The 12,059-nt window shown below is 40.8% G+C and overlaps 1 long non-coding RNA gene across 1 annotated transcript; it reads right to left on the minus strand.

Moving 5' to 3' along the window:
- Positions 1–1,883: 1,883 nt before the first annotated feature.
- On the minus strand, positions 1,884–9,261 carry LOC109616234. Its single transcript, XR_002197365.2, has 3 exons — positions 9,056–9,261; positions 6,407–6,709; positions 1,884–2,898 (listed from the first exon to the last, which is right to left on the minus strand). It is a non-coding gene; the product is annotated as an uncharacterized LOC109616234 (long non-coding RNA).
- Between the last annotated feature and the right edge of the window lie 2,798 nt (positions 9,262–12,059).

Consider the following 12,059-nt stretch of genomic DNA (forward strand, 5'->3'; position numbering starts at 1 on the left):
CTGCTAACTGCTGAGAAGGCCACTGCGGGTGTTAACTCCAGTCTATGTATGGTTACAACTTTGGTGGGTGCAACCCTAACTTTACCTATGACTAAGGAGCAATTTGTCTTCTGCCACCACTCGTATATATGAACACTGACCGTACCCATAGCTACTCGCATCCGAGAAGTGATGCAGTTCAATCCTCTGTACCTTCCCTAGATTTTCTAGATCGTTCAGCCAGTTCTCCCACCGATGCCTTAATTCTGCAGGCAATTGTTTGTCCCATGATCTAATGATCTTTTGTCACATTTCCTTCAGTATTGTCTTTCCCAGTAGAAGGAAAGGAGCCAGGAAGCCTAGTGGGTCAAACACAGAGGCTACTGTGGAGAGAATTCCCCACCATGACACTGACTTCCTATCCTGGGCGACATTAAAAGAGAATGTGTCACTGTTCGCACTCCACTTCACTCCCAACACAGTCTGAACTGGGAGTTCCTCATGATTGAGATCAACATCCTGTACTCCACTAGCTAGTTTACTGTCAGGAATAGACTGCAAAACTTCTCTGTTGTTTGAGATTAACTTGTGGAGGTGTAAGTTCCCTTTTGCACATACATTTTGTGCTTCTCTGACTAGTTTGATGGCAGTCTCCACCGAGTCTACGCTGATCAACCCGTCATCATTATAAAAATTATTGGCTGCTGCAGGAAAATCCTTCTTGTTTTGGCCTGCAAGGTACTTCATTCCATGTTTTGCGCAACCTGGAGAAGATGTTGCTCTAAACCGATGGACCTGCATTCGATATTCTTTTGGCTCTGCCTTCGTATCCCTGTTTTCCCACCACAGGAATCGTAAGTAGACTCTGTCCTCTGGGCTTAGATGGAACATGTGTAAAAAAAAAATAACGTCACAGATCAGTGCAATTGAGTGTTTGCGGAACCTGCAGAGTACTCCTGTCAATCCGTTTGTGAGGTCGAGTCTGGATAACAAGTGATAATTCAGAGCTGTGCCCTCATACTTGGAGGAGCAATCAAACACAACCCTGAATTTTTCTGGTTTTCTAGGGTGATATACTCCCTGGTGAGGGATATAACAGACGTTTCCTGCACTGGGTTGATTCTCAGCTCTTTCTGCATCCCCATCTTTAAATACACTGTCCATGAACTTAATGTAGTCATTCTTGAATCTTTGATTTCTCTAAAACGTTCCCTTTAGCTGCTTCTGCCACACCAGAGCCAGTCGTTTATTTTCTGACAGTTGTGGCCGTGTCTTAAAAGCAAGAGGCATCTCGAGGGGTCCATCTGCATTCTGTTTTATTCTTTCATTCAGTATATGCATGAACTGAATGTTGTCGTGGAAAACACTTCAGATTTCCAGACAAAAAAATATGCAAAGAGCCTTCGAATCCAAAAGTAGACTTTATTGACGTCATAAAGACGTGCTGATCTGCAGAGCAACCAAGCCATGTTGGTCTGCAGAACAACCGACTTCCAAACATTAAACACACATTTTTATACAGTATGGTTATACAATGATATTAGGTCCTCCCATTATGCTAATTTCTGGATGGATCCTTCTCGAATCTTCCATCGATGTTTCTCACAACCCTCTGGGATTCGCTCCCCCAGCCACTACTCATCATGACTCAGCATATTCTCTGAAATGGAAAGATTTCCTTATCTATGGGCCCACTCATCCTCCCAAGATTTTGCCAAGACAGTCAAGGACAAGCTACAGGTCCTTCTGTCCTCAATATGAGATAACAACAACCACTCATTGCACTGACCATGGGAACAATAGTTCATCACTCTCTCTTAACAATTAAACTGTTTGGGAAAATAATATGAGCCCTGGTTAAATGTTTTATCAATTAAAACTCAATTAATATACAAGTGATCACATGAGATGTTCTGTCTACTCTTCATCAGGTTAATGTGAAATAACATTTTATGAAAATATCCCTACACATCCCCCCTCTGGGACTTCTAAGTCCCACAATCTAGACCTGGATGCGGTAGGTGAGGAGGAGAACTCAGTTCCTATAAGAGAGTTTAAATCAACCCAATTACCTAAAACATCTCCTCTGTCAACCACCGCTCCAGAGGCTGGAAGCCAAACCTCTCCCTCCCCATTTGGCTGGGGGGAAGTAAAAGACTTCCAACCTGACCAATAAAGCATGTGCAGATTTCTTTCAGAGCCTTGCAAAATATTTTGTTTCAAACAATTACATATGAATGGAATATAAACTGATTATACAATGACTATAAATTGCATAAAATAAATCATACATCATTTGAATGATAATCACTTCAATCATTGAGAATATAAGTAAAATAATAAAAATAATAAACCATCTAATTCTCCAAGCAGTACTCTCTTTGTACTAGGTTGGCTACAAGCCACCTAGGAACTTGAAACCTTCAGTAACAGTGGAGAACAATCCAATTCAGCACAGAAATCAGCCCCTTTGACACAAATCACAATTATACGGTCTTGAGTAATGATACTGTCATCATGAAACATTTGTTCACCTATCTTCCTAGGATATTTGTTGTCGTGCAATACCTATAACAAAAGAGTTACATTTTAATTTTGAATTCCCGCTCCATTTAGACTTTGTGTCACAACCTCTAACCCAATACATGGCAAAGTCTGAATTTAACTGGGAAGTTACTCCCTAGTCCTCTCCCTTCACCTGGCACATTGTCCTTTTGTTGTTATTGTCTGTTGACGTTTTGACCCAAAGGCCTCTATGCTTTGGTCTTGATGTTGTAAATACTTTAACATCTTCTTTGGCAGTGAGCCACTCTGTGCCTCAGATCTGTTGCTCTTCTGTCTCACCGTTGATGTGTTCCAGACATAACAAGGTCAGGCCTTCCGCCATCTCCCACCAATGAAACGTTCATGAATCAGGTTCTGGAACCCAGAAAGATGGTGGGACCATTACTTAAATGTCAGACAAATAAACAAATGTTTCAGATGTATAAAATCATCACATATAATTCACAACAAATCCAAAACAATTATCAATTTAGATTTAAAATAACAATATGAATTATGAGTGCCCTAATATAAAACTTCCCTTTTTGTCCAAGTTATGTTTCCACCCATGTGAATGTTTTTTTGGTCAATAGGTTTCTAATCACAAAATCAGTAAAAACTGTTTTCTTGGTGCTATAGGGGTATCATTTTACAAAACACTGTTTCACATTTCAATATGGGCAAAAAACTAAAGACTAAAACTACCTGGAAGTACAATAGCAATGACCAAATAAACAATTTAATCAGGATTTGCCAGAAAATTTCTAAGACCCAAAAGTAACATTAATATAAAAAGTGTATTAAAAATTAAAATAAAACTCCCCTCTCCTCTGTGATTCCCCCATGTCCAGTCAAGTGGCTCCTGGCTGTTACAGTCATAATGTGAAAAAACATTTTATGAAAATATCCCTACAATGTCATCTTGTGATATGCTCATTTCCCCAGTGTTAGTGTCTTTGAAGTCAGCTTCAAGGGCTCTGATGACATTGGCTGGTGTCAATGGTGGAAGTTCCTTGACAGATACCCAATGGCACAGGCCTGTCACTTCTGTTGACTTTGCGACCTGAGATGAATTGCCAACAATGCTCCAACCCAGGTCAGTTTTGATACCATATGGCTCATAGTCACCTCCTGTTATGACTTGTCGTGGAGCCAAGGCTCTGGGGCAGTCATAGCCTATGAGGAATCCAACCTCACACTCCTTCAGCTCTGGTATTCCCTGTGCTATTTGGGTCAAATGTTTCAGGGGTAGGAATGTGAGAACGTTCAAGTGGAATTAAGTCTCTGGTGTAAGCAGGTGGAAAGTTGACAATGCTTTTTGAGGTAAACCCTCTAACTCTAAGCCCACTGACTCTTTCAATCTGAACAATGGAATATTTTCCCATCATAGTGGTAAGCTTCAACTTGACTGGCTCTGTGCCCCTTGTACCCCTTGGTCAACAAAAGTGTTGCTACTCTGTGTAGGTCTCTGTTTCAGGGGTGGTGATTGAAGAAATCCAAACAGGCACAATCATGGATGTGCTCCCACCTTCACCTCTACCAACACAGCAGGAAAGGGAGGATGTGTTTTCTTCTGCTTGCATAGCATGAGAAGATGATGCGTCTGCTGCAGCAGAACAGTCCTCATGAAGTGGTGTTGGATGAGGTTTCTTACATATGCCACAAGTAGCTTTATTCCTGCGGTCCTTGGCATTGTGTCCCTTCCTAAGACACCCAAAGCACAGTTTATTGTCTAATATGAACCTTTTCTCCTCTGCAAGCTTACTGGAGAGCTTCTGGCATTTGTGGATGTAGTGACTCTCTCCACAGCATAGGCATGTTACCGGGTTTGAAGATAATGCTGATAAGCTCACTTTCCTTGATCCATTTGAATCTTTTGAGCTGCTCTCTACAGCACTGTATGTTTTCATAATTGACATTGATTTATCTGATTTATCTGCTTTCACATTTGTACTGAATGTACTAGCCTTTGGACGTTTTACATCTCTTAGTGGCCTTTCTTCAGGAGACTCTAAGGCTTGAAAGGATGTCACAGGATTGCATGCTATATCTGCTTCCTTTGCTACAAAGTCAGCAAACTCCTTGAAATTGGGGAATTCCTCTGTTTGTCGCAGCTGCTTTGTGGCGATTCCAGCGAGAGGTCAACCAATCTGGGAGTTTCTGTAGCATCTTTCGGTTATCCTCACTGTCATTCAACACCTGGTGTACTTTGATGTGAGGCATGGCATTGCTGCAGACTGTCAGAAAATTGTCTTAATTTCACTGCCAATCATTTCTCTATATGCACACTGGATCACAAAGGGATGGCCGTATCGAGCATTCAATGCTTCCCATGCTTGATTGTAAGCCTCATCATCCTTTCTGTTAAAGGTTCCTTCTACTACAGATTTTGCCTCACCACTGATGTACTTCGGCAGGTCAACTTGTCCACTGGATTTATACATCAACGTTTTATCAGTGTTTTGAAACTTGTTCTCCACTCTAAGAACTTAAGTGGGTCTCCTAAGAAGAATGAGAGTTCAGGTGTGGGAAATCTTGTAAGAAACATTGCATCTTGCAGGGCTTGTACTAAAGATGCTTCATTGTTAGTATTGGTTGTTTGTTCATCATTCTCATCTGTTTGGTCTTTTTTAATTTCTTTACGTGGTACTGGAGGTGTTGCTTGGTTTTTGCTGCACATCTCATTTGAGTCAGTTTCAGAGTATGCCCTAAGCTTAGCAGCTATCACATCAAGATCTCTCTGATTTTCCAATCTTTTAAGTTCTTGCTTTTGTGTGGCGTTTGACTCCTCCATGTTTATTTCAACCTTCTTTGCGGCCAGCTGCGCTGCACACTCTGCCCATTTGGCTGTTATGCTTTGCTGTTCTGATGACTGTGAAGAACGGTTTGAATGGTGGCTACGAACATTAGATTTGGTCTTTGAAGACCCAAATATTGACTGGGCATACTCTCTGTCCAGTATCAAATGAAGTCTTGCGCTTTCTGCCTTAGCATCAAATTCCTCTTGCCCTACTTCACTTATGCATACTTTCATTAGCTCCATCAAGTCTTTTGATACCGCTGTGCAGGAATCCACCTTCCTTATAATCTCAGTAGAAGGTGTTGATTGAGATTGTACATTTACATATGCATCTTTCACTTGTTTCTCTAGCCCTTCCACAGCATCCATCATTTCACCCAACCCTTTGTCGGAGCACTCCTCTTTAAGATTGGTGCGTGCAACTTTAACCTGCTCTTTCCATTTTTCCTACAAAGTTCTGAATTTACTCTCATTTTGAGAGGTCTCTTGTTGCTTCAGCTCCAGCTTTTTTGGGGTTAATTTTCTCTCTCATGAAGATCTCTTGAGGTTGTCTGTCTGGGAGGTGGTAGAGATCAACCATTGATACTTTTAGTATTTCTATTTTTGCAAGAATGTCACCTATAAGTGTTTCTAATCTCTCCTTTTCAGTTTCCTCAGCTTGTGTCTTTAACCATACTCTCAAACTACTTAACTCCTTTTGAAGAGGCTCTATTTTTTTCACTTAATTCTGCACTTCATGAACTGACATTTCACAGAATTTATAAAAAAAACTGTATACATCAAATTATAGCTAATTGTGCAGATAAACCCTTCAAAACGATATAGTTATTTGTGCAATCAACTGCTATTTCTACTCACTCAAACTCGTTTGAGTATTTAAACTCTCAGATGAAAACTATTAACAATAACATTAAAACATTAATAACAATTACACTGATAAATCAGCAACAGCAATTGGGCTATAAAGACTCTCTCTCAAATTAAATTACTCTCTCATTAATAAACCAGTATTTTGTTTTATCAAGTCTTTTCTTTCAAACTGTACGAAGGTCCATATAGAAGCACAGGGTAGCACAATCAAACCTGGCGCTGTCTGTGGAGCCGCCCGTTTTGTGTTGACAGCAATGGACGAAACAGATACTGCACTCTGTGGCCTGTAGGGGATATTTCCGGAGCTGTAGTCCTCGCTGTTGCTGCCCTCTGTTGGCGAAATCGCGGCACTCTCCACCCTGGGTCAGGAACGACTCCCCTTCCTTCTCCCGCGGATCAGCACGACACTTCTCTCGCGTCTTGTCCGGTCAAACGCTGGCTCAGCGATGCTTCTCTCTCTCGTTACGGACACACGCTGCTCGTTAGACTCTTGGCCATGCTGGCGTTAAGTTTTCACTGTAATTAGACTGGTCCAATTAAATAAGGCCAAGCATCATACAGATGTCCTTTGATCATTTATTTCCAAATTTTTTTCATAAGACAGTGATTTCTTTTTTGAACGTTAAATATTTTAGTACAAATTTAGATCAAACATCCCTTTTTAAACTCTTATTACATTTTTTATGTTTTTAATTACTGTATGAATTGAAACACTAATGAAATTATAAAAAATCTAGACTAAACATTAAATCTCAGTAACACTGTCCCTCAGACAGTTACAATGAGGATCCAGACATTTCAGGCTTGTCTCTAATCATTAGGGGTAATGATATCAACAGGGTCATGTTGTTAAAGAGTACTGTTTTGTTGCAGTCTACATCCTAATGAGTAAACTGTTTAATGATTGATACCAAGGGTTGATTTGGTATCAAGAGGATGGATTGTCATGGACATTTTTTAACTAAGGTACATTTGAGGAATGTATTTTCTATTAACTGGTATGTAACTCTTTACTTTGATTGTGACACACATGTCTGTATAATATCGGAGGATTACTAGGTACTCTGATCATCTGTTCTTCTGTTTAAACCAACAAGGGAATCAGTCCTTTGTTCCTTAGGAATGTGGCCCTTGGGGGGAAGTAGGGGCAATTGGGCTTCTTTAGGTAAACACAACAGTAAACATTATGGCAGGAAGGATAAGGTGGGGGGACAGCCCACCCTTTGGGTAAAACCTATGTGACATAAGACAGATGGGCAACAACTTACCACACCCCTTTTTCCCCTATAAGTACTGATGATTGTCATGTATTAATTTAGAGAGTCCTCAGACGATTATTCTGTAAGCGTATCTCTATTTGCAAATAAACTTTCAATTGTGCCAAGAGAATTATGTCTCTGTCTTTACTCGTTTAAAAGTTCTGTTTGATGGAATTACCAACACAGAACCCAGGCTGCCCACATGAAAGGCTGCGTCGTTAACCACTACACCACAGAGCTGAACGTTTACTGGGTGTCAGTATAGCCTCTTGTCTCTATCCTGAACAAATCGTCTTTTGCCACTGGCCGTTTTAATTGTTAATTGGCCATTCGTGAATTACATTTATACAGTTAAACTGACTAACGTTTCTTCCTAAGTTTACATCCACCACAAATAGCAGCTATGTATTGCGTTTGCCACTGGCTGTTTTAACAGCGTATTTGCCAGTAATAAGCTTTACCGGTATCTACTAACTTACTGGAATAGTCATAAGAATTGAGCAATTGCTAGCAAGTCTGCCAAAGCTATTCTGTTTTGTGGCATAATAATGTATTTTTTTTCTTTCATTCGTGAATTACATTTATACAATAACTATCAATAAAGGCAAAGATAACTTACTTTTTCATCAAGTGAAAAGACGAGAGAATTGTGGAATCTACCAGAAATAATTAATAAATGTCAATGATCTCAATAGATTCAAACTTAGGTCTTCCACATGAGCGGCAATGTCTTTAACCACTACGCGAGGGCAATACACGTTTCAGTAGTCGCTAGACTCCATTGAGGATTGTGTAAAACTGATTAACGTTTCTTATTAAGTTCTTATTAAAAATTGTCACTGAACTGTATTGCTTTCGCCACTGGCCATTTTAACAGCTTATTAGCCAGTAATAGGCTTACTAGTATCTACTACCTTCCTAGGAATAATCATAAAAATGTAGCAATTGGACCTTTTAAGGATTGTCTACACAAGGTACACATGTAGCGGGCACTTGACTGTGACCCATGACTCCATATTTCACAGAACGCGTGGCAACCCTAGTTAATTTAACACTGATCATCCTTAACTATTAAATATTATTGTAACATTGTGGCGAATTGATTACGGTATTTCTAGAAATTAAATGGTCTTCACACAGATAACGGGCCAGGTGATGATGTGTGTGGTGCAGACAGACCATGTTTTCAATCCTGCAAACTCAGCTGCATAAGGTGACTGCTTGCAATGCATTCCAGAAGAGTAACATGATGGTCTAAACCCTATGCCCTGAACCCCCACAGACTTAACTGATGTCACCTGGTAAGTGATTGAGTGCAAGAGGCTGCATGGGCTCAAAATGCTATAAATAGTCATGGGACTTTGCGCCTTTATCATGTTACCTTGACGACGCTGCCCTACAGAGTGGACGAGAGGTAATTGTCAATAATACTCTATATTTGTCACTAATCAATGTGCTATTTTTGATCAAAACAGCACTGTTAAGCAAACACCTTGTTTTTAAAATACCTAGTTGGCTAGGTGTGTAATTAGGTGATTGCATTCCTCTGATTTCATGTGTTGTATGTGTCATCTTAAATCCTTGTTAATGTAGTGTAGTTTACCGTTCTTCTATATTTAGTCGTGTTTTCCGGGATTTTTCTGACGCTTCCGGGCTTCCCTTGTAACCCCCGTACACGTCACAAAGGTATGAACTGGGGGCAATTCCCTCGGGCAGAGTCTACGGAAATGCGGACTGAAGGAAATAGTGCATAAAGGGATCAAAATGTCTGCGAGAGAGCCCTTGCGCACTTGACGATTTGACAGTGTCACAGCCTTAAGCCCTCACAGACGTAGTAAGAACGCGCTTCAAAGTCTGTGAGTGTGGACATTGGGCCTACGTCCCTATTTAATGCTGTCAGCTGACACGTTGTTTATGGTTAGCCTACACCATTTTAATTTGCACAATGAGTATTCTTTGTTTGCGAATGCGCTTTTGTTGAACAGCACCTGTTTGGCGAAGTTGAAGTAGGCTGTGATTTGAGGATAAATTAATCGCATTTGTTAGCCTATATGCAAAGACGTACAAGCAAATTCACTTAGAAATATCAACCACGTGTAGCCAACCGGTGATAATGTGATGACTGATTGTTAGATACATTTCACGCTATTTAGAAACTTACCTTGGCTTCTCTGCCGCCACAAGGTCCTTTTGACTGCGATGCGTCCTTCATTTTAATACGCTAGCTTTGGTCGTAATCGGTGTACACAACAACTCTAAATACCGATTGTTTTTGGAAAACTCAAATCAGCTATAATCAAGTCCTAATCTCGGCCCTCCACTAGAAGTTGACTGATCCTATAATTCTTCAACGACTATATATCATGTTGACATTTCAAGAGTGAACTTCTGTTTTAATATTTCAAACAATAACCTTGTTGTGTATCCAGATGTGATAAATGAAATCAATTATGCTATTACTTACACTCTGCATTTAAATGTGGGAGGCACATTGCCTTGGTTCATGTCTAGTTTCTCTCCTTATGATGCACTGTATTGACTTGAATGAGAGGAATGCAGAGAGCTCAAGGAGAGACACACTGAACTCTAGTGAACATAAGCAGAGAGAACAAGAGCATTGTACATAAATGGACAGCTTGAAGACAATCAAAGCCAGGTATCCGCTCTTTCTGTATTGTAAGGGTACACAGCTAAATATCACCACATGGTGGGAGTAAAGAACCAAGTAGAACTCAGAGATCAAAACTCCTGTTTTTCTCCATCTCACTGTTTCACTAAAGCACCAAAACTGTCTGAGATAAAAAGCAGTCTCTCTAATAACCCTGTGTGTTATTAGGTTTACTGTGTATACTTGTAAACATGCCACCTTAGTACCCCAAATGGCCACTAACCTTGACAATGGTAAAAAAAAAAATAAAAAGGCCATTCTGCTGAAATGGCCTCACTTCAGTGGCTGTGTGGATGGCAGGGACCGGGAGTGGAGTGTCTATTTCTGGGGTGACAGAGGATTTGTGAAAGTGAAACCGCTTCTTCTCTGTCAGTCAGTCTGACTGGTAAGGTCCAGTGCCTGTCTGTATGCGTGTCTTTGTTATTGAAACAGTGGTGAAGTGTGGGGTGACTGGGTGGTCAGGGCTGGAAAGCTTCCCCACTGAGGGACTGGCACCAAGGGGACACACCAGGGGCGGGAGGAGTGTGTGGGGAATCTACAGCTACTATACTGTACAAAAGACTCACACATAGGAACAGATACAGACAGGCATGTACCGACACACACACACACACACACACACAGTCCAGGAGAGAATGAAGCAGCAGGGGGGTGGAATGGATGATGAAGAGGGTAGTTGTTGGTCTATAATTATGAATTAAGATGCTCTGATGCACATAATAATTAGCTAGCGATCAGACTCTACAATGGCCAGGGGAAGCACTCGTCTAACACTGATGACACAATTTCAGGGACAAGGAGCTTTTTCGAAAAAGCCCGCAAACTCCTTTACTTCTGGATGTTTAGTTGTTGCCATGGGAAACCTGGTGTGAAAGGTGTTTGAGTGGTCATTTGAAAGTGTTTTCGATGAACCGTCCAAAATGCTACCCTACCACTGTGTTTGTGAGGGCTGCTGTCTGCAGTTCACATTAGCATGGCTTACGAAGGGCTCTATTTATACCATTGTTACAGTGTGATTTGTATTTACCAGTCATGTTCATTTGTGGTATTCATGCTACTGAATAGAACCCCCTCAATGTTGTTAACATGTGCATCTGGTGCTTGGTGCTATTTGTTTCATACAACACTTGATTACTCTGGATGAACTAACCCTTCCCACCCATTTCAACATGTTGGTCTGCGTCCAATCATGGTGGGCGTACAGGACCAACCAGTAACCAGCAACCAGCCCTGAGTGGGAGGAAGACCATGACCCGAAACAGGAAGAACGTCTCCTTTCTCTTTAAGTATTTATTTTTTTGCTTCTCTTTTATTGTTTGGTTTGTTTGAAGACCTTGAAAAGAAAACCACAGAAAGTCCTCATCCCGCCCACAGTTTCTTCTGCATACAATTGAGTGGAGAGCTTTACACTGAGTCAAATAGAGTCTATGAGTGTTGAGTCTTATGCTCCTGTTGATACAAGGCAGAGGTTAAATACACTACCATGCCCTGATCCCTTCCCACTGCAGGCCAAACCATGAATATTATTTTTTTTACATAAAAGACATGTATATTAAAAGTTAAAAAGCTGGCAACGGGAACATGGGACAGAAATATAAAATGTCAAATGAATGAAGTACGTTGTGGACAGTGAACATGCACTGCCTTGGATTATCAAGTTAATGCATGTAGTTGTGCCAGTATACACTCGCATGCAAGGGTGAACGTAACGACTGGAAAGCGCCAACAGCTCTACGTTCATTTCTAGGGGTGTGTTGCGCATGCCTTGCGTTATTGGCCTGTAATGGAAGTTGCAGTATGTTTTGTGTGTTGAATGCGTTTTATTGAACATGTGCATCAAATTGTTTGCAGGAGATGGTTTGATGGAAATAGTAGCAATGTGTGGATGTTGATATGTTTTTGCATACATACCCAGATGAGGCATGAATAACATTTAGCC

This window comes from Esox lucius, chromosome 11, assembly GCF_011004845.1.
Source record: "Esox lucius isolate fEsoLuc1 chromosome 11, fEsoLuc1.pri, whole genome shotgun sequence".
NCBI classification, from domain to species: Eukaryota; Metazoa; Chordata; class Actinopteri; order Esociformes; family Esocidae; genus Esox; species Esox lucius.